General features: G+C 44.8%; 2 pseudogenes; both read right to left on the bottom strand.

Annotated features, from left to right (window-relative positions):
* Positions 1–931: 931 nt before the first annotated feature.
* Positions 932–5,468, bottom strand: LOC126543132 (uncharacterized; annotated as a pseudogene).
* A 2,509-nt stretch (positions 5,469–7,977) lies between these two features.
* Positions 7,978–10,735, bottom strand: LOC126544233 (piggyBac transposable element-derived protein 3-like; annotated as a pseudogene).
* Between the last annotated feature and the right edge of the window lie 15,270 nt (positions 10,736–26,005).

Consider the following 26,005-nt stretch of genomic DNA (forward strand, 5'->3'; position numbering starts at 1 on the left):
TTTCCGAGGCATTAGCAAACACAAAGGCAGTACATCATTGTTTACAAATGCCCTTTACACAAAATTGAGCATCGCGAACCATGCGAAGCAAATTAAGAAAAAAAAGATGTGCTCTCAAAGGGCAAAGTAAAAAACATCTCTAACCAATAAGGATAAAAGAACAACAATGATCGGCACAACGGTATCGCAACCGTTCAAAAAACACGAGGGTGAGAAAGATATAATCATAACACACCGTAAAATAGCATTTCTCATACTAACTAAACAAATGAAAAACCAAGAATATAAGCTATACAATGGGACTAGTTTGTTACGATAAGGAAAACCTGCGAAAGCCAGGGAAACAATCTAGTGCAGGCAGAAATAACTATACAGAGTTTTAAAAGAGGTATTTTCCAATCCGGTTGTTTCGTTGTGTAATTTATTCAGTAACCTTGGCAGTTTGTTACGAATATTTTGTTGTCCGTATGTCGTTCTAACGGTTTCTACTTTCCAAAGCTGTCTGGTTCTTGTCGTATATGTTACAATGTTGATTTTTAAATCCGCTAGTGTTCTTAGAAAGCTGGCTCCATTTTTTATTTCTTGTTTGTATCCTTACAGAGCCGATAATCGTACTTCCTACTTTCTTTACCAGGACGCATACTCCGCCTCCGCGAGAGTATGACCGATTTAAGTAGAAGGTGCTATAATTTGGGATACGGAAAATATCCGCATCGTTCATTGACCATGTTCCTGTTAACACTATCGTATCAAATGATTGCCCTAGCTGTTCAAAACACAAGCAGAGGTCGTTTTTCTTATTAGAAACAGCGGATGTTTAGATGAAAGCATTTAACGGATTGCTGACATTTTTTACGTAAATGCTGACTGAAAACTTGTGGCAATATGTAAGTCTCCCCACTTGCCCAAGCCATCGTTATCCAGAACTGTTTTAAGCGAGTTTATCAAGATCCTTCTCGGTAGAAACAGCTACTGCGCGTTCACCGTCGGCTTTTCGCACAAGAACGCGGCTGTTGCTGTGCCACACATATATGTAGTTTGCTAGCTTGGCCCATATCTTTGCCTGAAAGAGCAAATCGCGGGTCCTTTTTGTCGCATTTTCAAGCAGAAATACATCGTCTTTCGATTCACGCAAAATCTTTCTGCTTTTCCACCAGCGGTCCCTATCGGCTTGTTTCGCGAAGCGACAGATTATACCCGGTATCTTTTCTTTCTTTGACGGCAGCCGGTGAACTGAAACAACGTCATTTTCTGAGAGCTGTGGAAGTTCGAGCTGCACGGCTACTACGTTTAGCCTTTCGAGCACGTTGTCTTTTTCAGAGTGCTAAAACCCATGAAATTCCAGGTTTAAGCTGCGGCTCCTCCATTCAAGTTGGTCAATTTCAGCGTGAGGCTGATTTACGTCGCTCTCGTTTCCTTCAAGTCTTTCGGTTCGGCGTTTTAGATCCTTGATCTCATTTTCATTTCGCTCCGTTCGTTGTTGCACTTCATCGTACTGTTCGCTCAGAAATTGTAAAGTGTCTTCAATGCCTACAAACACCTCTCGGAGTGGCAACAGATGGTCAAGCTCTCCGTTAATAGTCATTAACAACTGCCGCATGTCTTGCGCGTCAGAATCATCACTAGATTTGTTATGTTGCACACGTAATTTCTGCCGTCTACAGGACCACCGGGGGGGGGGGGGGGGGGCGAGAGTAGGCAGTATAGGTAGACCGGGTTGGGGAACTCCAGCTACTGCGACAGTGCCGAGAAATGTGCCCGATTCGATGGCAGTGAAAACAAATGGGCTTGTCGTCAGCAGTGCTCCATTCAGATGGGTTGCGGAAAGGTGATGGGTAAGAAGATGCGGTACGGGGCGGAATTGAAGAAGCCGGGTGGGTATCTGTGTAATGGGCCGAGCAGATGGTGTGAAGACCCATGTTTTCGAACTCCAGGCGGACGAGTGCCTGGATCAGGGAAACCGTGACTGGTGGGGCTGGAGTCGAAGGCAGCCGGATAGGTGGCCTCGATCTCACGCCGGACGATCCTTGTAACATCGCCAGTGTTCTTGGGACGAGAAACGTCGGCACAGGGAGATTTCGCTGGGTTGTAGGGCAGACGGGCACGCTGCTGGTCAATACGTCGGCTTTTAGCGAGTTCCAGGCGGCGGCACACTCTTATAACTGCATCCACCGTCGCCACGTTGTTGAAAATGAGCAAGTTGAAGGCATCATCGGCAGTGTTTGAGGATGTGCGAAACCTTGCCTGACTCAGTCATGCGTACGTCGACTTTGCGGCACAGAGCCAACGCGTCCTGAATTTACGTGATATAGGGCTGTGTTGACGTCTTTCACGCGGCCGGAGAGCGCCTTCTTCGCCGCAACTTGGTGACCGTAGGGGTTGCCGAACAAGTCTCGGAGCTTTTGCTTAAGCGAATCCCAAATGGTGAGCTCATCTTCGTGCGTCCGAAAGCAAACTCGAGGTGTGCCAACGAGGTAAAAGACTACGTTAGCGAGCATGATAGTAGGGTACCACCGGTTATTGCGGCTGACGTGTTCGTAGAGGCTTATCCCGTCCTCGACGTCTTCCCCATCTTTGCCCGAGAATTCGCCAGGATCATGGGCAGCGGGGAGAGTGATGTAGGTCGTCGAAATGGCAGCAGGTGTAGGAGCTGGCAGAGTCGAGTTGTCGTCGCCGGGAGCCATTAAGGAAGGCTCGACGTACCGTCCACTGGGAAGCTCCATGACGAGGTACAGGGAACGTCTCCCTCGACCAGATATGTTACGTAGGAAGACGCAGACGAAAAGCTATATACAAGTATATTTACAGGGAAATACGTCGCACTTGGCCAAGAGGCAACAGCCCACGCTAGCCTCTAATCGTCGTCGTCGTCTTCACAGTGCTCGCCTCTTCGCGATCGCAAGTACTGTTCGGTAGAAATATTATATTGGCCAGTACATAAATAATACACATCTGTCATATGTAGTACTATTTAGTCTCTCCGTCACTGCTTGGTACAGTCGTCTACAAACTTTCACCGACCAAGAAGTCTGAGAAAAATCTTAATATCTCAGCAGCTTCACATCACAGCCTGGTGTTCGCACTTCCAGCTACTGGTAGTACCCCAGAACAACATAGTGATGTTCAGTTTTACTGGCTGCCTTTATATGTTGCTCCAAACTTCAACGTTTTACGAGATCCCCTTGTCTGTAAAATTTTCTGGTTTACCGCACATGTAGTGCGCAAATAGGGCCTACCACGCTCCAGTTTAGCGTTTTGATTCGCTGTGCACGTAGGTGTTAAGAGGACATATGCCGTGGCTAAATGCATGGGAGACACCAGCGATAATTTGCCAATGGTAGGCACGCATTCCCGCTTTCATGCACCTAATTAAATTTATAGTACACAACAAAAGTGAAGTATTGGTGAGAAATTCAATATACCTCCTTTAGAATGACCGACCATACAAGGAGGTGTTTTTTTGGGACCCACTCATTTACTGCATATGTGTATGATAAATATTATCTGGCCTGTTTGCTTAATGTGTTCTTTTCCATTTTTTGCAGTTCTCATTTAGGCAATGGGGAGTATTGTGGTGGCGAGGTGATATTGAACTTGTTTTGCATACATAAATTACATGTTGCACTAACGGGGTCAACAACTGGGAAGTACGACTTGCTTCACTTACGAACAGAACACTTTGCCAGTTGAATTAAGGTGTCTCTGGTACAGTCACTGTGAAATTTCAACTACAGTTATCTTGAAAATCCATGAAATAACCGTCTACATAAATCTGTTCCTATGCAGCGGGATTTAGCCCTCCTAATGTAATATTATATATTTGAGACTAGTCTGGTTTACCTATACCCTGTTCCAGAAAACCATCACAATATAGGAAAGCGAAATGAATATGAAACATAGAGCGTTGATAGCCAACAAAAAATTGTAAGGTTTAACATCCAAAAGCAACACACCATCTTTTGAAGGAAGGTATGGGGAGGAGGGGTGCTGGGAGGAATGGTAGATTGCTGATTAATTTCCATCACCTGCAATTATTTACCATGTGCACAAAACTTTTATCAAGCATTTTAGCACACCGCTATAATTTGGACTGCTCCTGCTGGGAACCGAACCAAAAGTTTCATATTCGGCAGGAAAACGCCAGAACAGAATAGGAATAACGACGCATTATGTAAGAATGCGCATAAATGTTTGCTTATACAGAGCGAAAAAATGACACAAACTTTGTTGGCGGACGCCGTTAGGACGCAAATAGTCTCCGAAACTTCACGGCGTATGTAAATTATCTGTGCAACTGATGTTCTGATAAATACTTTGCTTCTTTAAAAATAAACTGCTTTATTCAGCTTATAATGAGGTCTAGCACATGCCGAAACATCGGCACAGTCTGCTTAAGTAATTAAGATATACCATGTGCCTCTTTGCTCCTTTTAATTGCACCGATCATTTTTCCTTCTTTTTCTAACAAATGCGCACTCTTGTGTTGATACTAACCGATGCATTTCATTTCTTCAGCCACAGTAACCTTTGAGCCTACGCACCTTTTATTCTCGCACTAAGTGAGATGAGACCGTGAATACCTATTTCATTGGGTTAGATTATGGCGTGTTTCCCAAATGAATGTGATAACTAACATTTAAAAAGATGCCGATTTCATTGCAGTGCTCCCTTCAGAGAAATTGAAATGAGACAGGATGTAGGTCAAAATGCAAGTGCGTGACTATGAATTTCAAGAGCACGAGCGAAATCGCAAACGGTATATGTATGAATACGCGAGGGTAATCCTCTCCTAATTATTTTCAAAGGTGGGACGGGTCTGAACCTACATATTCGTGATATTGAACGTCATCACTGGACTCAACCCAATATGATGCCTAACTCTGTAGAACAAAAAGTAGAATCTGTGTAAACGGAAATAGCGTAGGCGGAATCGCCTCTTAATTGGAACTGCCTTATCGCTGGTTGGTTTTGCATTAAGGCAATGAAAACAACATGTTCTTTACGCTTAAGGAGACTTGTTCCAAATTCGGGCAAACAAAACTGAAGATACTAACACAAACGAAACTCAACGCCTAATTTCGTCTACATCACCCTTTATCCATCACTCTTTGCGCCTTTTTTCCTGTCTTTTCCAAGTCACCACCAGTTCTCCACGTTCTCGTCAACGGCTGTATACCGTAGTCGTGGCTGGCTGTGAATTTAGTGCGAAGAATGTCACTGAGGTGTGAGTTTGTTTAGCATTTAAAACGGCGGCCGCAAAACGCCTGCACTATGCGTTCACGTTAGACATGAAGATCAATGTATTCAATGTTTTCGAGAGCAGTTACACCACTAAAACGGCAATATTTTTTTAATATACAAATTTTCTAGCTTTTTGTAGTTATGGGGCCCGATAACGTAAAGCTCTTCCAATCTGTTTTAAGTCCAATCTCCTGACGCCGAACTTACGTAACCGCCGACGGAAGCATCGGGCGGTGGCCCGCAGCGTCGTCTAAACTATCCCATCAAAAGCGCTCCTCTTGCATAGGAGGTCAATTTTGTTGCCTTTCAAAACAAATATCATTGCCTACATTGAACTGCTTTCTTATCTCATTGGCTGAGAGGAGGTGAGGAGTGCACTCAAGGGAAGAGGGTTTCGATAGCGCCAAGGCAGCGCAGTGAAACTGGATAACCGGATGAGGAGAGTGGGGCCGGCGTTTGCGATTGATCGGCTTCCTCTTGGCTTACGGTGGCTGAACGAAAATCGCGGCGGTGTGCAGCCGAAGGCTAAGAACGCCGCTAAAACGGATCCTGAGCGAAGAAGAATTGGCGTAGTGATATGTAGCACGTGCCGAAAGGGCTCGACAACGTTTTATTGCCACGCAAAAAGTTGTATGGTATGAAAAAAAAAATCTGTGCTCTCCGGCAGATGGGCATAGCCAGTGCCTGAGCGATCGGTCGGCAGCCGTCCTCAATTCCTTTCCAAGCGGAGCAGTCCCCAACTATTCAGAAAGAAAAGTAAATTTTGTTTGGCGTATGAATGCAGCTTTAAAGTGTGCACGTCACACTAACGCGTGACCTTTCGCAGTTTAGTGACGTCGCGTTACAGGCAGGTGCCGTGGGCACAGCCGCAAAGCCTTTGATCAAGGAGAGGGCTAATGGCAAAAAGATGTCGAATCAGAAAAAAAAAGTATTTTTCTTGCGCTCAGTCCATTCATGCATAATCAATCTATACAAGTCATATCGGATGGGGAGCTGCCGCAGTTTTCGAGGTGTCGCGTGATAGATAGACGATGTGTCGACAACTTTTTACTAATTGTCGAGGGCTGATTGCATAGTAACCATAGAAAAGCTTGGAATAGTTTACGTTGTACCGCCCATGGTTTCATCTGGTTCTAGTTAGCGCCTGCATTCTTTAGGAAGAGCTTTCTAATCAGATCTGCTTTACTTATAGGCTTCTGCTAATAACGAATTTGGCTCCATCAAAACATTTCGTGTACTCTTACGCGGAATCTCTTGGGCAATAAACCCTTGATAAACGAACCATAATTTTTTGGTCCCTTGAGGTTCCGTTCAACGAGAGTCCACTGTACAGGCAGATATATTAAATCAGCTGTACTATTTTAATCGTGTTTATAATAATAATAATAATAATAATAATAATAATAATAATAATAATAATAATAATAATAATAATAATAATAATAATAATAATAATAATCCTGTTTTATGTCCACTGCAGGACGAAGGCCTCTTCCAGCGATCTCCAATTGCCCTTGTCCTTCACCAACCGATTTCAACTAGCGCCCACGAATTTCCTAATTTCCTCGCTCCTCCTAGTCTTCTGCCGTCCTCGACTGCGTTCCCTTCTCTTGGTATCAATTCTGTCACCCTAATGGTCTAACGGTTATCTAACCGCGCATTACATGACCTGCCCAGCTCCATTATTTCTCTTGATGTCAATTACAATATCGTCTATACCCGTTCGCTCACTGATCCAAACCGCTCTCTTTCTGTCTCTTAGCGTAATGTCTAACAACCTTCGTTGCAACGCTCTTTGTGCGGTCCTTAACTTCTCAAGCTTCGTTGTCAGTCTCCAAGTCTCTGCCCCATATGTCAGCACTGGTAAAATGCACTGATTGCACACCTTCCTTTTCAATGATAGTGGTAACCGTCCAGTCTGGAGCTGACAATGTCTGCCGTGTGCTATCCAACCCCTTTTTATTCTTCTATGAATTTACTTCTCATCGTCGAAAACTCACCCTATTTTGACTACATGTGATTATACACCCTTTCAGTGCCTGTTCCGCCAACTCTCAGCAATCCACCATGCCCCCCCAACACCCAGTCTCCGTTAACAAGAGGCTTGAAACAATGGTTTTTTTAACCAATCTCACACGCTTTTTCTTGTTCAATATTGTTTTTGCAGCTATCAATTCAGCAATGGAGTGGAATGTGTCAATGTGGGAAGGTGGGACACTCCGGACTTATTTCGTCTGTCCGAGTTAAGAGGCACTGCGCTGTGAATATATTTAGCTAGGCGAGGTTTAAGTTAAATATAGAATGCATCTACTCGCGAACCCTATAGTCCTACTCCTGAAGTACAATTTTCTTTTGTAAGATTACCCGTTATGACGTGAAATATGACATTATTTTTCGTTAGCTAGCACATCGTTACGCTACAAATCGTTTCCGTCCTTTCGTGAAATCATTTCGTGGACGTGTTAAAATATGAGTTTTTCAGTATACTCCGTCCCTAAGTGACCTTTTACTTTATTTATGGTTACCAGAGGTTTACGTTGAAAATAAGTAGCGCCTTCATGTGGAGGCACCGCCATTAACGTCTTCTAGCCTGAATTTAGCATACTGCATAAAAAAATTATTTTTGCTGTGGCTTTTTATGTTCTGGTTATGAGGAAGTTACACAGCAACTTTTATGCGTGTCGGGGTTTTAGGAAGAAAGTTACAGCTATGTCGCGAAAACGCGACAACAGGTCGTAATGGATCAAAAAATGTTTATTTTCAAACACACTTGAGAGCTCATTTCTTTGAGTTTAGCACATTTGTATCTCAGTTCTTATGAAAAGAAATGAAACAATTTGAACTTTTTTTTATACACAGATGAACTTTGCACTTTGTGCAGAAGGAAACAGGTTGGCCTTTGCAGCCAGGCATCTTGCATCGTTGTCGTTGCTGCGACACTTCAGGCCAGTGGCCAACATTGTCTTGACGGACTTCAGCATTAGGTGTTGGAGCTGCTGGTCCTCTTCTTTTCTTCTTCTCAAGCTCTCCTTCCACGGAAAGAGACGGCCGGCCCCTCTTCTTCATCACGTCCTTGTTTTGATTGCACAGGCAGCTGGCTAGAGAAGCCTTGAACGCTACAAGATCCAGTTGATGTTTCTTTGGGATTCCTAGAGCATCACAATCCCTCCGGTAGAGCAGCCAGCTGCTCACAACAGCCATGTCCACAAAATGAAAAAAAAATCGCAGGTAGAATTTCTTCGACTTCAGAAAAATTCTGTAGTACGCCATGAGCCCATCGAGAAGGTCGACTCCACCCATAAAAGTGTTGTAAGCCTTCACAATGGCTGGCTGCTCAACTTCACATCTTTCTTTCTTTTTGCGGTCATACCGCTGGCAGCTTCCTAGAGGCTGGGCACTCCCGAATGTGCTAGCAATATTCACTCCCCGGCTGTCGTACCACTTCACTACTCGGACTTCGACCCCTTCAATAGTAGCCTGCCTCTCCACGTGGCTTCCTCTACCGTTCTTCTTCATTTCTGCATCGCTGGGCAGTCGGCATCCAGAAATTCTGTTTGCGCGTGCAGTTCCCATTGCTGGAATACCACGCTGATGCAAATTTACCAGCAGTTTTATGGATGTGAACCAGTTGTCAAAAAAGAGCAAGTAGCTCTTGTTCTCTGGGATGGAGCGCGAAAGCTCGAGCACAACATTAGAGCTTGCTCCAAGGTCAGGTAATCCAGGAACAGGGCGGATGTCCCCTGTGTATATAGAGAAGTCAGAGACAAGTCCGTGGGTGTCGCAAAGTACAAAAATCTTGTAGCCCCACTTGTGAGGCTTGCTAGGGACGTACTGCTTGAGTGAGGAGCGGCCTTTGAACGGCACAATTTGCTCGTCGACCACCAGCATCTGTGACTTTGGAAGGATTTGAAATTTGAGCAGCAGATTGTCAATGAGTGGTCGAATTTTGAAGAGCCTGTCTTTGCCAGCATTTGCTTGTAGGAGATTGTTGTCGTTGAAATGAAGGCTGTTCTTTATCGCTTGCCACCTGTCACGTGACATAACTTCTGCCACTTTTTCTACTCGCATCTCGCGGTTCCAGTACATGCGCGATCGCGGAAGCCTGTATATGGACATATACATTGTGGCCCCAAGAAACTGCTCCAGTTCAGCGCGTGTTAGGCACAATGCTTTGTTGGCATTCTTCTGCACTGCATAGAGATTGGACTGGTCTGTAATCTCCTCAAGAAGCTTGTCGTCAAAAAAATACCGGAAGTACGCAATGGGAGCTTTCGGCTCATCTGGAGGGTCTGGAAGACCGTCTTCCCATTGAGGGTGGCATGTCCGCGGATGGTTCACTTGCTTCCAGAGGAAACTTCTTGCGCTTGACGTTGACGGCTCTTCCGTTTCACCTTCTTCATCTGCAAACAAAAAAAGAAAAAGAAATCACTGCGAGGTCGCAAACCACATTTGAGAAGCCACAAAAACCTTGGCTTGAAAAAATTGGCTGGGGCTTAGCTAAGGGCCTGGATATCTCGAAGCGAAAAGCTGCGGTGATCCGCGATAAACACGCGCTTGCGGCGAACGTCAAACGATGACGCATAGCGCGCGGCAGCGTGCGCCTGTTCTATGGGCAAGCGCGCCTTATATACCCCTCCTTTCAAATGCGCACGGCTGCGGCGAAAGGTCAAACGGTGGCGCGGAGAAGCGACGGCGCACATGGGCAGTAGCCTGCGCAGTGCGTGACGTCACTCGTGCTCCGACAAACGCGGTGTTGACTATCGTAGTGAAGCTTTTGGCTTCAAAAGAAAAAGACGCGCCACTGCAATACAACACGAAAGAACGCTGACGGCGTTTCACATTGCAGCCGAATGCAACTCGCCCAACAAACAAAAAATTGCGCACCTGTGTCGCTCCCAGACTGCCCAGATTGATCTGATGGGGCAGCATGTACTGTGTCAGGGCTGTATTCCGAATCGCTGTCGCTGAGGCAGCTATCTTCGCTTTCTTCAACGGGTGGAACCCTGATCCCGTAGAACCTTCTGGTGTCCATCACGAACAAAAAGCACCGAATAACTGCAAAAAACAAAAATTACTAGTTTTTTGACCACATGCCGAGGAAGACGAAGTTGTGCACAAATCGGGACGCTACAGCCTGTTGATGCGAAAACGCGACAAAGCGACACACGCTTGAAAAAACAACTAATCTTCAAAAACAAATTATTTACGTGATCTGCGTGCATTATTCAACCAAGTGCCTATCATGCAAAATTTTTTTATATTCAAAAAACTTACATACCTTGAATGGAGACGGATGTCAATGGATGGATAGTGAGAAATGTTCTTCGTCGGCATCAACTGGAGAAATGGCAGCCGTCAGCTCTTTACTGAATCGACGATAGATGGCGCTGCCTTTTCCACGTGTTGCCAGACATCTGTGGATTCCCTCTGAGCGCAGGGGTAGCGGCTACAGATGTTTTCTTCTGGTGGTGCGGCTTAAAACCGGTATGATGCGAAATCGCGACAACAGGTCATAAGAGGTTAAACGGGTTGTCAGGAACGCAAAATATCGATACAAAAATGGGAATATTAGAGGGGCTTATATGGTTACTCAGTGCTCATGTACTGCCGCCTCAATGTTTTAAAGAGGAGAAAACAGAAGACTCGTTCTGCGTAAATTAAAGATTACATTTTAAGGTTTAAGTTAGCTAAACCTCTCACGGTCTACATAAGAGGCCAATGCTAGTGGATTCTGAATACTTTCGATTACCTAGAGTTTTTTAACGCGAATCGAAACCTGCGTACACTTTTCAGTCATCCTTAAATTGGAATAGGATCAAAGAGAGGCGAACTCCCGATCTCTTGCTTATGAGTGGAACGCCACAGAAACTTACAGAACGTGGCTCATCTGAGTGTGAATAAACATACGCGTTGGCCTGTAAGATGACTTGTTATTACGTAAATTTTACGGGCTCCCTTTAACACGGAAGGTCCGTCGCAAACTATTCCAAAGAAATATGGATATCTAACGTACATGTCGGAATCCACTTGAAGCGAAATTTTAGTGAAGCGGTTAATGAAATGTATTGCAACTAAGAGGAATGCGTACTATTTTGCTAACTTTCAGCCTATGCAACGCGAAATCTCATGCACCGTTTACGTTTATCCGCTACAAAGTTCACAGCTTTTATCTGCGGCAATTTTTATGTTTATGCACTGCACCTCTAAAAAATTAGATCGAATTACAAACTGGAAAACAAGCGAATGCACAATGTGAGACGTATACTCAGCAACGTCATCAGTAGAAGGCAATGGACGGTACTGGTCGAGGGAATAATGATGGTGACAGTTGTAGGCACAGAAATGCACCATAAGTATCAAACACAGTTTCAGGATTTCCTACCACTTGTGTTACTGTGGCACACACCCCTACTCGAAGATTCATCAAGAATGGGCACACAACCAGGGACACATAGAAAATAGCAAAATGAAACACAGTAAACTATACAAATGAATGTGCTACATATCATACGCTATTCGGTAAACAGACCACTGTGCTTTACGGATGTCCGTTCGCCCACGTTATAGGGTGAGGTTTTACGTAATGGACGAAAGTAAGGGTCATCGATGGGAGCGATGATATAGTGCAGCTCTTGCGCGCCTCATCCTGGGTTGCCCGTCGGCGTCGGCGTAACCGCGTGAACGGCGCCCGTCACTGCTCGCGCTTTCGTCGTCGTCTTATTACACAGCCGGCTCCGATGCCGGTCATACTGCCCCTACCTTTGTGAAGGCGCTGGCTCTACTGGCCTACTGCCAGTCCATGCGGTGTTTTCGGCTTCAACTTATTTGCCCCAATGTATGGCAAGAAAAATAACCGTTACAGCTGCGCTCAAATTTCGCATTACATCCCTCGTAATCGGCGGAATTTTCTTTCTTTCTTTGCTTTCACAACCATATAAATTGAACCAATAATGAATCCTAAAGAAAGCATATGGGGAATTATTTGTAGTTTTTAATTGAAGTGTAGAAATGATAAGATAAAGGAAAATGAAATAGGGGGAAAAAAACGAGGCGCCGGTGAGGGCCCAAGCGGCATACTCATCAATACACGTGCCTTGCACTATCATTCGTGCTTACATCTTGTTTAACCTTGCACACGTACTTACCTTCGGCATATGTGTGTAAGATAAAACAGCCATGATGATGTTTCTTGGCAAGGCCTTCGCATAGTCACCTAGCTTGCTTAATTCATTCAGGTTTTACCCCATATCATCATCATCATCATCATCATCATCATCATCATCATCATCATCATCATCAGCCTGGTTATGCCCACTGCAAGGCACAGGCCTCTCGCATACTTCTCCAACTACCCGGGTCATATACTAATTGTGGCCATGTTGTCCCTGCAAACTTCTTAATCTCATCCGCCCACCTAACTTTCTGCCGCCCTCTGCTACGCTTTCCTTCCCTTGGAATCCATTCCGTAACTCTTCATGACCATCGCTTATCTTCCCTCCTCATTACGTGTCCTGCCCATGCCCATTTCTTTTTCTTGATTTCAACTAAGATATCATTAACTCGCGTTTGTTCCCTCACCCAATCTGCTTTTTTCTTATCCCTTAACATTATACCAATCATTCTTCTTTCCATAGCTCGTTGCGTCGTCCTTAATTTAAGTAGAACCCTTTTCGTAAGCCCCCAGGTTTCTGCCCCGTACGTGAGTACTGGTAAGACACAGCTGTTATAAACTTTTCTCTTTAGGGATAATGGCAACCTGCTGTTCATGATCTGACAATGCCTGCCAAACGCACCCCAGCCCATTCTTATTCTTCTGATTATTTCAGTCTCATCATCCGGATCCGCAGTCACTACCTGTCGTAAGTAGATGTATTGCCTTACCACTTCCAGTGCCTCACTACCTATTGTAAACTGCTGTTCCCTTCCGAGACTGTTAAACTTTACTTTAGTTTTCTGCAGATTAATTTTTAGACCCACCCTTCGGCTTTGCCTCTCCAGGTCAGTGAGCATGCATTGCAGTTGGTCCCCTGAGTTACTAAGCAAGGCAATATCATCAGCGAATCGCAAGTTACTAAGGTATTCTCCATTAACTGTTATCCCCAATTCTTCCCAATCCAGGTCTCAGAATACCTCCTGTAAACACGCTGTGAATAGCATCGGAGAGATCATATCTGCCTGCCTGACGCCTTTCTTTATTGGGATTTTGTTGCTTTCTTTATGGAGGACTATGGTGGCTGTGGAGGCGCTATAGATATCTTTCAGTATTTTTACATATGGCTCGTCTACACCCTGATTACGCAATCTCGTAATCAATGAAAACGATATATAAAGGTTGGTTATATTCCGCACATTTTCATATCACCTGATTGATATTGTGAATATGGTCTATTGTTGAGTAGCCTTTACGGAATCCTGCCTGGTCCATTGGTTGACGGAAGTCTAAGGTCTATAATTTTTCAAGTCTTTGGCGTCCCCTTCCTTATGGATTAGGATTATGTTAGCGTTTTTCGAAGATTCCGGTACTCTCGAAGTCATGAGGCATTGTGCATACAGGGTGGCCAGTTTCTATATATATCGCCATATATCGCCCATATATCGCCATCTAGATTTTTGTGTATCTGATCTCAATCTTAACATCCGTATTTAAAACCTGTATCACTTCATTGCACCATTACCTACGCTTGCAATGACTCTGGATATATTATTCTCTTCACTGCATTTTTTCCACCAATACACTTATCGTCTATTAACTGGACTACGCATCAGTTAATCCTTGCATCTTCTTTGAATCCCAGCGCTTCTGGAAGACGGTCACTCCGTCTGGGCCTGGCTGGGTGAATATCTTGATATTCCATCGCGATGTGTCAAGTCGTCTGTCAGCTTTTTTCTTTTCTTTTTTTTTTGCCCAACACACAGGCCTCAACATGTGACGCATGTTTGCTCCGGTTTGCTTTTTCTCCTGAGGCAGCAAACCGGTGCCTCAAATTTCAAGTCACTCCACAAATATGACTCCACAAGTCACAAATATTCCGCTTCGGATTTCTTTCTTTGCGCTTTTTAAATTTTCTTGGTGTTTTTTTTATCTTTACGTCCAATTTATCCTCCTTGTTTTTCTTACTTTATTTCTTACGACTCTTGGTTACATGTTAACACTTTCAATTACCCTGTTCTTGGTCGCCAACTTTCTTCACCTCTTTTTCCATTTCGCGTACACTCCTCTGAGGTAGCCATATTTGTGTACGTGAGCCGGCTGTTCCCTTTCATCCATATCCCTTAGTATTTCTTTAAAAATATCATTGCTCTTCGCTCATCTTACTTCAAAAGAAGCCGAACCAAGGCCATCTTGCACTGCGTCATTTGTGGTTTTACGATGGGCCCCCAAAGCCAATAGGCCAGCCGCTCTCTTGTCCATAAGTGTAGTAGCCTGGAGGCGGCGCGACATCGAAACTTCCCACTCTACCTCGACAGCTACCCTCCTTAACAACCAATCCAGTTGCATAAAGACCGCCCTAGTGGAAGCGCGTGCATTGTTCAGCAAGTTTCTTTAGTATTCAAAGCTGTCATCTCTCATCAAGAGGCAATAAATACGCAGTTTCACATTTGTTGGCGTCTTACCTAGCTGTGCTGCCTGAGAATGCCTACAAAAATGTTTTAGTATTTTTGTCATTTATTTTATATTTTACTATCAGAGAAATTGCGAAGTATCCTGGCAACTGTTGGACGGTAAATGAAAAGTCGCCGTTTCTGGTGAAAAGCAAAGCATCGATTGCGATAGAAAATTAGTGGACAGCTGTACGAATATGAATACCAGTTTTCTCAGCCGTATTAACATGTAAACAAAGGCAAACTAACTAAATTAACAAGCTTGTTCTCAAGCATCCACAAGCAAACATGAGCACTTCTCGCTCGATGGGGGTGAAAACTCGCTGTCAAAACGCTACAGTGAGGAAGTGCGGCAGCAGTAGCGAGCGAACACACCCCTTCGTGCTGCGTCTCGTATACCCACGAACTTGGCCGGGATAATCAGCGCGCGGAAGACTCTGTCCCCGCCGTAGATGACACTCGGGACGCAGCGGTGGGCCGGCGTGCGCGCGCGGCCTCCCGGACCGCCCGGAGTAGAACGTGCCGCCCCCCCCCCCCCTCCTCCCAACCCTTTGCCCGGAGAATTGAGCCTGAAGGAAGAAGGCGCGCTTCCTCCCTGCTTTTCTCTCTGGTGTGCAAGATCTTTAGGAGTGATCACCGGATCACCCTCACACGCTTACACTCGCACACAAAGTATACGCCGCGGGAACAATCTTATCGCCCTTGGACTTCATACGGAACCTCAAGACGAAGCCGACGGTAGAAATCCGAATGTATTGCCCATGAACCTGCTATCACACTAAAAGGGTAAAAGCATATCCACGTAATGGCATTTACCTAGAAAAGAGAATTGGTACGTTTTAGAGCGCATATCTTAGGCGTTGTTCATACGGTGAGCGTCGGCGGTCCTTATAACCGAGTGAACGAGCACAGTGAAGGATAAAAGAGCGAACTCGGACCGTAGCGCGGTCTGAAAGAAAACGATAGCGAGGCTAGAGCAAGGAGGAAAGCGAAGGAGTACGGTATGGCAAACGCGTCAAAAGAAAAGCGTAGGGACGCGCAAGAATAGCTCTGAGGCGACGATGGCTGGGACATGGCGCCAAAGTAGCGCGCGTCGTCTGTTCACCGATGACGCCACCGATACGAATATAGGAACCAAGTGCTGCACAGTCTGTCTGCAGCGTCTGCCGTGAATCGCGCTCACGCGTCACCGACGCGCTGCCGCTCGCGATCCCCGGAGTCGCGCCCATTTCGCTCCGTTTTCACAATACCGCACGAGACAGATTGTCCACATGAGCCAATATATCGCGAAATGAAAATAGGCACACAGATGCGCGAAAATTTCTCATTAGGGAGTATCATATTCGCCAATTAATATTTTTTCGTCTTGTCATGATTTACAGATTTTTGAGCTGCATTTGCTTCCATTTAAAACGCGCCCGACATGCCACAAAAACAATACAGGGAGAGAAAAATGAATTTTTTTACGATCTTCCTTCTCGCGTTTTCTACGCTGCCTTGGTCATGATAGTTTAGTGCTGAAAGGGATCCGCGCATAGCGAAAATACCTGGGTTTTCGATGTACAAACTTATTTTAGAACGTATCAGAAAATTTTGTAGGAAAAAAATAATATCCACTGGATTGTAGCACGATGCTAGAAGGGAGACCTATTTGCGAATTTCTCATAAATATAGGTTCACATCTGCACGGAGGTTACTCCTTGTTCATAGATCGAGTCGAGGAGCAACGCGTTATAGGTTTTCTGCTCTGCCAACTTAACAAACCCGGAGGATAAAGGATGATAGAGTGAGGTAGAATTATTAAGAAACAATGGGTAATTGAATGTGAAAGATAAGGTATGAAGAAATCCGTGACCCGCACGTTGTATTCTGCAAGTCTTACTGCCGACAGTACCACGAAGCTAGAAAAAAAAAACATAGAGGTTGCAATGTGCCGTGCAACTGTCTTACAATGATGCCTTATTTATTTTTTTTTACTAAAAGAAGTGTTCACCTTTATATACCTTAGATTACGTGTATGTATTTCTGTGCTTGACCTCGCGAGACTGCACGGCAGAATATACCCAAATGATTATATCAATGGGCGTGAGTTTATGCTCAATAAATGTTCTGGTAGGATAAGATAAAACAAACGCGCCTCCATTCCACCCTGCGAAAGCGAAATCGAAAGGATTAAAGTCCAATTGAATGCCGCTGAAACCTCCTTGGAGTTATCAACTCCTCGTGAGCAAACAGGCGTGTGGAGAGGCATAGCGCGACTTGATTTGGCCTTGCCGAGACACAGTTAGATCGCAGGCGAGAGCTTGCGCAGACAACACAGGCTTCTAAGAGTGATGATGACGTGCCCTCGCGGAGGTGCTTTCTTTCCTCATGCAATACCGCGGCCACATTTGTTACATTTAGCCCGCTGTGCTCTGTTAAGGCCTGAGCCAGTAAGGCAGAGCCAGCGTCACCAGCGCGTGTCACGCGCTTGTGATATGGCGTCGCATCCAAAGGAAAGTTTGGGTGCTAGAAACGCCGCTGGCTATTTCGCTCTATGGGTCATGTGGCACTTTTGGATAAAAGAAAATCGTCAGGTTCGTCCAGCAAGCAAAGAATGAATGCTTTGTCCATCGTGGTTCACGCATGCCAAAAATGCTATTGTGGAATACATTCTGCGAAATTTGCTTCACAAAGCTTTATTAGAAGTTTTGCTATTATGGTGACTGTAATCCTCGTTCAAGTTGACGACTCCATCATACTTCTGGAAAGAGAAATAGAAGTATAGATAGGAAGTGAAATGGCGAGCGTAAGCTTATAAATATATTACATCACTTTTTTTCTGTTGTAAATGATTTATGTGCTTTTGTACAGTGTATACATGAATGACAAAATTGATACGTAACTTTCAAATTCTCATAGGATTTTAGACCAATACTGAAGTAAAGAAACTTGCATGAAAATATTTCTATACAAGGTATCCTCAAAAATATCGACGTGGGATAGCTGTCTATACGTTCAAAAGTGTTCATTGGTTTCCAAATGCTGACGAGTATTCACAGTGCCTAGGTGGCGTTACCATTGACAACGCTAGGTGTGCCGTAACGCTTTTTCCACATTATGTGGTGGCAGAACCAAATACCAATTGTTTCATAAGAGCTATGTAGTACGAGGTATTTTCGGAAAAAGAAAAGAGAATGAATTTAAAGCCACATGAAAACCCGGTGTAGACATCTGCACTAACGCGGCTCAAAAGGACCGCTGTGCCTTCGCAGTGCCTACCCATGAGTGGACCCTCGATGTCTCCTAAGACAGCTGCTTCGTAAATGGAAGCGGTATCCCAACATGTTTCAGCAGCCGAGGAGAACAAATTCAGAATAAGCTCGGCTTAGTTCGACACGGACGCGCATTCCACGATTTTATAATGGACGGCCACGCGTACTATCTTTAGCTCGTACGCATTGCGAACATTATTCGCACCTCTGCCGTGGCACAAAGATGGTACGTTATTGCGTTAAGTTGCAGGATAGCAAGGTTGCTTACACAAAAAGAAAATGGGTTCTTGATTAGTGTTCCCGCTCCCCTTGAAAGTGTTGTCCGAACAAGCATCAGGAAGGTAGATACTTGGCTGTATGACAGCTTGAATAATTTCTACTCCCTCCAGTGCCGCAGCAACAAATATGATTCCCCCACGCGCAATTTCACCATGTGATAGCAGCGTTCAAAGCAACAATTTTCGTTTTCATGGTGGTTGCCGTTACGTTCATTTAAGTAGCCGCATCATTTTATATGGCTGTTAATTAAATTAGAACCAACTAAAAGGCATCCGCTACACATTTAGCACTTTGAGATGACAAATTAATTTTGCTATAATCGCGCTCGCGTGATTGCGGAAGCACGTGACGCTTCAAGGAGCAAAATATATTTTTGAATAGTAAAAAAAAAACGTAAGAAATTGATAAAATGATCAGTTTAACAACCGGTTATGTTGAAGATACGGGAAAACCAGATGCTTACGCTTTATTATTACGTTTTAAAAGCTCATGTAGAATGCGTTAATGGTGTTACTTACCTCCTAGCCTACGCAAAGCTCCTAGCATAGGTAGAATATAATTTTCATGCAATCAACTGAAATGCTTCTGTGGAAGCGAAGTGCCAAACTCGAATAAAATCATTTGAGGCGGCAATATATACACATAACAAATTTAAAGTTTAGCGTAGGAGTTTTGGGTACTCGTGTTGTGCCCCCCTGCGTTAGCTTATGTGCGGGCACTAGCCTATTCGTTTTGTTATTGTGAAGACATATTTACCCTCCTGCCGCATCCAACTTTCACCGCTGTGGCTGGGTATCTCTCTGACCTCGAAACAATGACCACGTAAAGAGTAACTCAAGCAATTGTAGTGCATTCTAAAGAATCAAGCCCGGTTCTGCAGCGTGGTAACCCAGAAGCCATTCTCGACGCAGCGCTTTCAGTATTATATGGAACAGTTCATAAAAGACACGCAATTACGCGATAGTAGGACTGTAACACGCTCGCATATCATTTTCGTTCACGTCACTCGGCGCAATGCGTATCAATGGTTCGTTCTGCAGTAAACTCAGTCGCAAGAGGTTTATAGAAGCCATGCCCCAAGCACTGCAGCAGCTTAAGAAGGGTTCTCGGCAGATAAATCTGACAAACGAACCATAAAAGGATGTCTATCTGGTCGTGAGCATGCGGTGAGCAACCTAATTCGGTAATACAGCATCGTACTGCTGTATGAACGTACTGCTTCAAGACACTGCGACAGTATTTGGTACCAAAACATCATATCAGTGGCAGGCATTAGAAATAAAATAATCAATAATTTCTCCTTCGTAAGAACTCATAGACTAGCAGCAGTTCTGAGATGCCCATCCCCAAAAGCAGTGATAGATACGATTTTTGTCCCACACAGAATTGTCCCCAGGGCTTACAAAAGACTTCGTGGCGCAGTACGTAATCCCTGAAACAGCAAAGCATGTCCCACTAAGTATTGAAAAAGATATTCTAGGGCTGCCAGTCTTAGGACTCCTACAAACTACCATATATTCAGCACTGATTAGCTACAATAACGCAATGTCAGCATCTCCTGAAATTATTGAAACTTCAATTATTGTGATCTTGTTTAAGAAGACATTGACAATTATCACACAGTTATATCATATTATGTGAAGCCAACAAACAAAGACACCAAGGACAACATAGGGGAATAACTTGCACTTACTAATCTAATTTAGGAAATGATAAATTAATGGCAATGAAAATGGATAAAAAATCTACTTACCGCAGGTGGGCAACGATCCCACAACTTCGCATTAAGCATGCGATGCTCTTTTTGTGTTTCATTGCCATTAATTTATCATTTCTTTAATTCTATTAGTAAGTACGAGCAATCTCTCCTATGTTGTTCTTGGGGTATTTGCTGGCTTCTCAGGGTATCATTAATAAAACTCGTGCCCCTCAGTTAACCCCTTTCTAGTTCGTACATAACGAGGGTCTCGAATCCGTCAAGATTGATGCTTTCAGGTAACATGTGCGGGTTTATTGACCAGTTGCCTTCATCCAGAAAGATGACGCAATCATGACGCCTGCGGCAGAAATGATGCTCCACATCCACCGCGAAGGTTCGTGAGTGGTGGCGCTGGTTAACACTCCCAAGGTTAGTTCTAGTAGTAACACATAAATACCCCCAAAACAAGCGGATAGCGAAACGGCGCCGCGGTTCCTAAATTGGCTGCAGCATCGCCAGTTTAGGCACAGACAGAGGATTTGCTGCAGCAGTCGGCCATGCAGCCAACCTCCGAGGGCTGCATTTCATAGTTTTCCGAAAGAGTGCGGCCAAAAGCCACATGGGATGAAAGGCGACGTGGTTGCGGCGAACCGGAAGATGGGCGACGTGTTTGCAGTGAACCAGACTGGGGCCCGCACGGCGATGGTAAGCGGCTGCACCACGCGTTCCTAGCAGAGTTGTCGACGCTGTTAGACTTGGCGGTGGGCGAAATATTGCGGGCATTTCAATCAAAACGGCTTAGTTTGGTCAGCGTACGAGGTGTTGAGAGCCACGAGTTGCGGCAGTATCGGGCGACATGACCAATGTGGCGACAGATGAAACATATCGGCTGGTCGTCCGCAGTTCTCCGCTCAGTCGGGTTGCGATAACGTGGAGAGAAACGTAGAAGGGCGTTCGTTGGCTCTGGGATTGGCGACAACACACCCAGAATGTAAACCAATGTTTTCAAGTTCCTGGTGAACAATAGTTTCTGTGAGGGGAACTGAAAATGTGGTAGCATCAGGGCTACGCGAATAGAAAGCTGCGGGCGCCATCGCATCCAGTTCACGTCTAACAATTCAGACCACGTCCTCTGAGGGTGATGCATGCTGCTGTGCCGTTTGATCTTCACACGTCGACGTTGCGGCAGTATTGGGAAGCGGGGCGACTGGTTGCCAGACGCGTCGGCTTTTGGCCTGCTCAAATTCTCGGCAGTCTTTAATGATTGTATGAACTCTAGAGCAGCTTTTGCATATGAGCAGATTAAACGCGTCGTCAGCAATGCCCTAAACACGTACCCAATTTCTCAACTTATGTCATGTCGTGATCGGCTTTACGACAAAGCGCCAGCATGTCCTCCATGTACTAGACATAGGACTTCGTGGGGGATTGGGCACGGTAGGCCAGTTTCTGCTTTGCGGCAATTTTACGGCCGCCTGGTTCGCCAAACAAATCTGTCAATTTCACTTTGCATTAGTCACATCTGGTTAGCTCCGCTTCGTGATTTTTGAACTACACCTTTGCCGTGCCTCTTAGGTACAACAACAGGTTAGCTAGCATAAGCTTAGGGTCGCATCTGTTGATTCCACTCACGCGTTCGTACACGTCGGTGCCATCGGTGCCGCAGAAAGTTCCAGGATCCCTGGGTTGTACAACGACAACCGAAGGTGACAGCGACGTAGCATGCGACGGTGACGTAGGAGGTGGCAACAACGTTGATCCCGAGTGCTCACCGTCGGTCATGTTGCGGACGGTGATGCGATGTCCACTGCGGAGAGCTCCGTTTCCAGCAGTGGTACCCCGCACCTCTCACCAATATGTTACGGGAATGTTGGCAGTATAGAAGATAGTATATACAATATATATATATATATATATATATATATATATATATATATATATATATATATATATATATATATATATATATATATATATATATATATATATATATATATGTGCATACACAAAATGAGTCAGATTAGATAATACGGTTGACCACCGAGAACGCGCAGCAGCCGGCGTCCCGCGATCTTCTTCTTTCTCTCTTCTTTCATCCTTCCTTAACAATATTGTGGATATGGCGCGTATAACATCATAAAATTCTTTATTCGTTCCTAACGCATTACCATCGAATGTCATCGTGTTATGAGTTATTTTTCGCAACTTGGTGTGTGCGCTGTTAAATGAACTTCTTTAATGCCAGCTTGGCGCACTGGGTATGTGCCAGTTCGTCTGTACCACCCTTCACAGAATCTGGTACAAAATTGGACCACTAAGAAAGTACCACTAAAATGTACCGTTGTTCAATGTATCTATTAAAAACTAATTCGGGTGACTAGGTATAAGCCAGTATGTATCATCCGCTTTTATGTTAACCTACTTGGCGTGAACTTGGGTAACTATATGTCATTTAATATGTACCGCTTTTCTTTGACAGCAAGGTAAATTTAAATATATCTATATACCTACCAGGACAAACTTGTTTGAATTTTATGCCTACTGAAGCTTTGCGTGTAGACTTCTCAGCAGGGCCGCTGAATAACGCACTGTGTCCAGTGGGAAGCGACAGACAGGATCCCGGCTCCATAGAGATCCTAACCATGCAGCGTCCATGTGGCGGTTGTATGGTGTGTCGTTACATTGCTTCACTACCGGTCGAATTAACCTCGACATTCATCGACAGATTGGTTATGCCGAATTTTCGAAGTGAATCTTGTACACGCTAGGCTTCGCCGGCGATGTAACGCTAAAGAACCAGCTGCTCTCAGAGCTGCGCAAATGAAGGGATTTCTATAAAAATGAAAACAAGCAATAGACCTGTTGAACGGAGAATCCTGTTGCGCCGCCGCGCTACTGACCTCATTCTCTCCACCAATAGGAGCCCTGTGTCTAGGTAACGCGAGAGGAACGAGTTTTTCTCGCGTCAGAAGACTATCGGAACTGCGATGGGTCAGCCGCGCACCGTGCTTTCGGCCGAAGAACAGGTGGCGTTCAGGAACTTGCTCGAGAAAGGGCTCGTCGTCGACGCGCTGACCTCGCCTTCAGGGAGCGCGAAGCCGAGGCGTTACGACAGCGCAGAGACGCGGATCCCGAGCTGAGGGAAAGCCAAGCCGACGGCAAACATCAACTAAGAAGTGCGGATCCCAAGTTGAGGGAACATGAAGCAGAAAGTCGTCGACAACCTCGTCTTGGAGTCTACCCTGAAAACAACAACACTGAAAGCTTCAGCAATGCACGCGCCAACTTTCCCAGGTGCGACGACCAGTATTAATTGCGAGTTTCTCGACCGGCACTTCGTTGTCAGCTGCCATGTGTTTAATCGGTTGTGCTTTGATCACGCCGTGGTTCTCGTTTGTGGAATTCGTTCTAATGAACCATGACGAAACGCATTCGACGTTTCAAAGGAGTATTACCCCAACCGTGACTAGAGCCACTTGAAAGCTTTGCTTGCGCTCTTCTTCATAGTATAGCAAGGGCTGTCAATTTTTTTCTTGATGTCCTGACCATCAACGTTGAGATAGAGGGCGAGAACGTCCTGGATATACCACTCCAACATCAAGAATGGGGCTGACAGATGGAATATTACACTTTGATATAGACATTATAAACAGGGATAAGGTGCCTCAGCAAGGCTGGCCAATGTTTCGATAGGAGTAACTATCTTCGACAAAGGCGGCCTCGTCATCGTGGGCTTGTTAGATTTAACGGCTTATTAGAGTGGCGTCACGTGCTGTTGTCATCGTTGGCGGCTGTTTGTAAAGATAGAGACTGCAAAGAAAACGACGGCTGTCGCCTGACGTTTGTAAGCGTGGTTCCTAAGACGAGGGGACAAAAGCGGGAGAGTGGGAAGGCGGATAGAAAACAAAAAATAAAGAAATAAAAATAAAGGTCCAAGAGTGAAAAACAACAAGAAGAGAAAAAGAAGGGCCTAGGAGGGTGTTGGGGAGCGAGAGGTGAAGGAACAATCGGGGGTGTCATTGGCGGCATGATTTTGCAGCTTCAGAAGAGCCGGTCAGCTGGTGAGTGCGTCGAGTATCAAAACAGACCAAGAAAGTGTTTGTTCAATTGAAAGAATGACTTGAGTAGCATAGCAACAATGCATCGGGTAATATTGAAGGAGTTAAGAAGGTGACAAGGAGTCTGGGATGCAATGCGTGGGGTTACGGGAAGGCAGCGGCTTGGTCTTTCAATGAACGATAGCCCGAGTAGCTCAACGTAGGCGTCATCACGGCGGTATGCAGAAGTGGCAACACCCTGCGTAGCTGGGGCGCCGAAAAAGGTATCCTGGCGTCTGGGACTTCCAAATGTGTTGGCGAGGGTGTTTCGAAAAAATTATGAAGATTGACAAAATGAAAGGAGGGAAGCCGAAACCGGAAAAACAAATATTAGGGTGACGCGAGTAAAAGCGGGCGGGGGAAGGTGTAGATGGGAAAAGGGGTCGCACAGCTGATATATGCGTGAAAACTTGAAAGAGTATAATAAATTGAATCTATGAAATTACAACCAGCCGCCACCGAAAACAACCGCAAGTGACGTCACTCTACTAGCCCGTTAAAACTATCAAGTCAAGGATGACGAGGCCGCCTTTGACGAAGATAGGTACTCCTATCGAAACGATGGCCAGCATTTCTGAGGCACTTTATCCTTGTTTGTAAGTGGATATACAAACTTAACTTAGGTGACGTTGGTACATGAGTCCCAACTTCTTTTTCGGCGGCACCCTGGTATCCAACAGGCTTGACAACCAGCAGGCTTGAGCATCCGAGTGTACTGCTCCAGTTCGTAGGTTCTTTCTACTGGGTCTCAAAAAAGAGCCATACTGGTGGTCCGAGGCGGAAACTTTTGTTTGTCGATCTAAAGGTCTGGGCTCCCACTTCTTATACATGCCTAATCATGTTTCGTGACTCAGGTTCTTCACTGGGTCCTTTGCCCCTCGAAGTCGATTTAGTGCGACTGTCCGAGACGCGAGGATTCTGCAAGAGTGGTTGCACAAGCATTGATCATATAATTACTCTACAACACTAAAGGGTCGCTTTCTACTGAATCATAGTAATAATAAGAGTGCGTTACAATAATGCGCCACTGTGCACTATATAAAAAAATGTAACATCTATGCAAACTTCCAAGAATCCTATATCTTTTGAAACTTTGTAGCGAAGCCTTGTGTACCAAGTAACATACATTTCTTTCCCTTCGATCATGGAAACAAACAGTGTGCTTGCCTCTTGAAGATATTTAAATGAAACCCTAATACACCTCATTTTCCAAATCTTATAGACATCGTGCCATATTGTACTATGTTCAAAATTTTCTACACACCTAATTCTTATTGTAAGAATAAACTGAGCGCATCGTCAAATTACCGTTTCTATTGCTTTATTTTGATTGTCACTATCGCGTTTTTCGCCAGGAATACCATTGCTTTAATTATAGTAATCAGCAAAAAAGTTGTCCAATAAGGTGTTCCCCTGTGGTCCGGGGAAGGTGTGCCGCGCTGTGACTGTGACACTTTCCTAAATATATATCGAACACGAGAGAATTTCAAAGAAAGGTGGAGGCTTCAAGTGGTTACAAGTATATGAGTAAGAATTTTCGTTGAAAGGAATGTTTAAATAAGGCAACTTGTTTTTCTTAGTGCAGCGGTAACTCCTCTATTACCAAGATTCGTGGTCAATTGTACCAGTATTTCATAACCTAGTGCAGGATAGAAAAGCGCACGCGCATTTGGGCAATATGCATGCATGACCTTTCTTCTAATTCTCTTTCTTAATCAGTCTCCTTTCTCTCTCCCTCAACTTTTGAGAAGGTGGGAATCGGCCCTCTCTTAATTTATTTCCCATCTTACTCCTAACCGACCACGCCTGGATACGACTGTCTTTATGTTTTT

This window comes from Dermacentor andersoni, chromosome 3 (genome assembly GCF_023375885.2).
Source record: "Dermacentor andersoni chromosome 3, qqDerAnde1_hic_scaffold, whole genome shotgun sequence".
Taxonomy (NCBI): Eukaryota; Metazoa; Arthropoda; class Arachnida; order Ixodida; family Ixodidae; genus Dermacentor; species Dermacentor andersoni.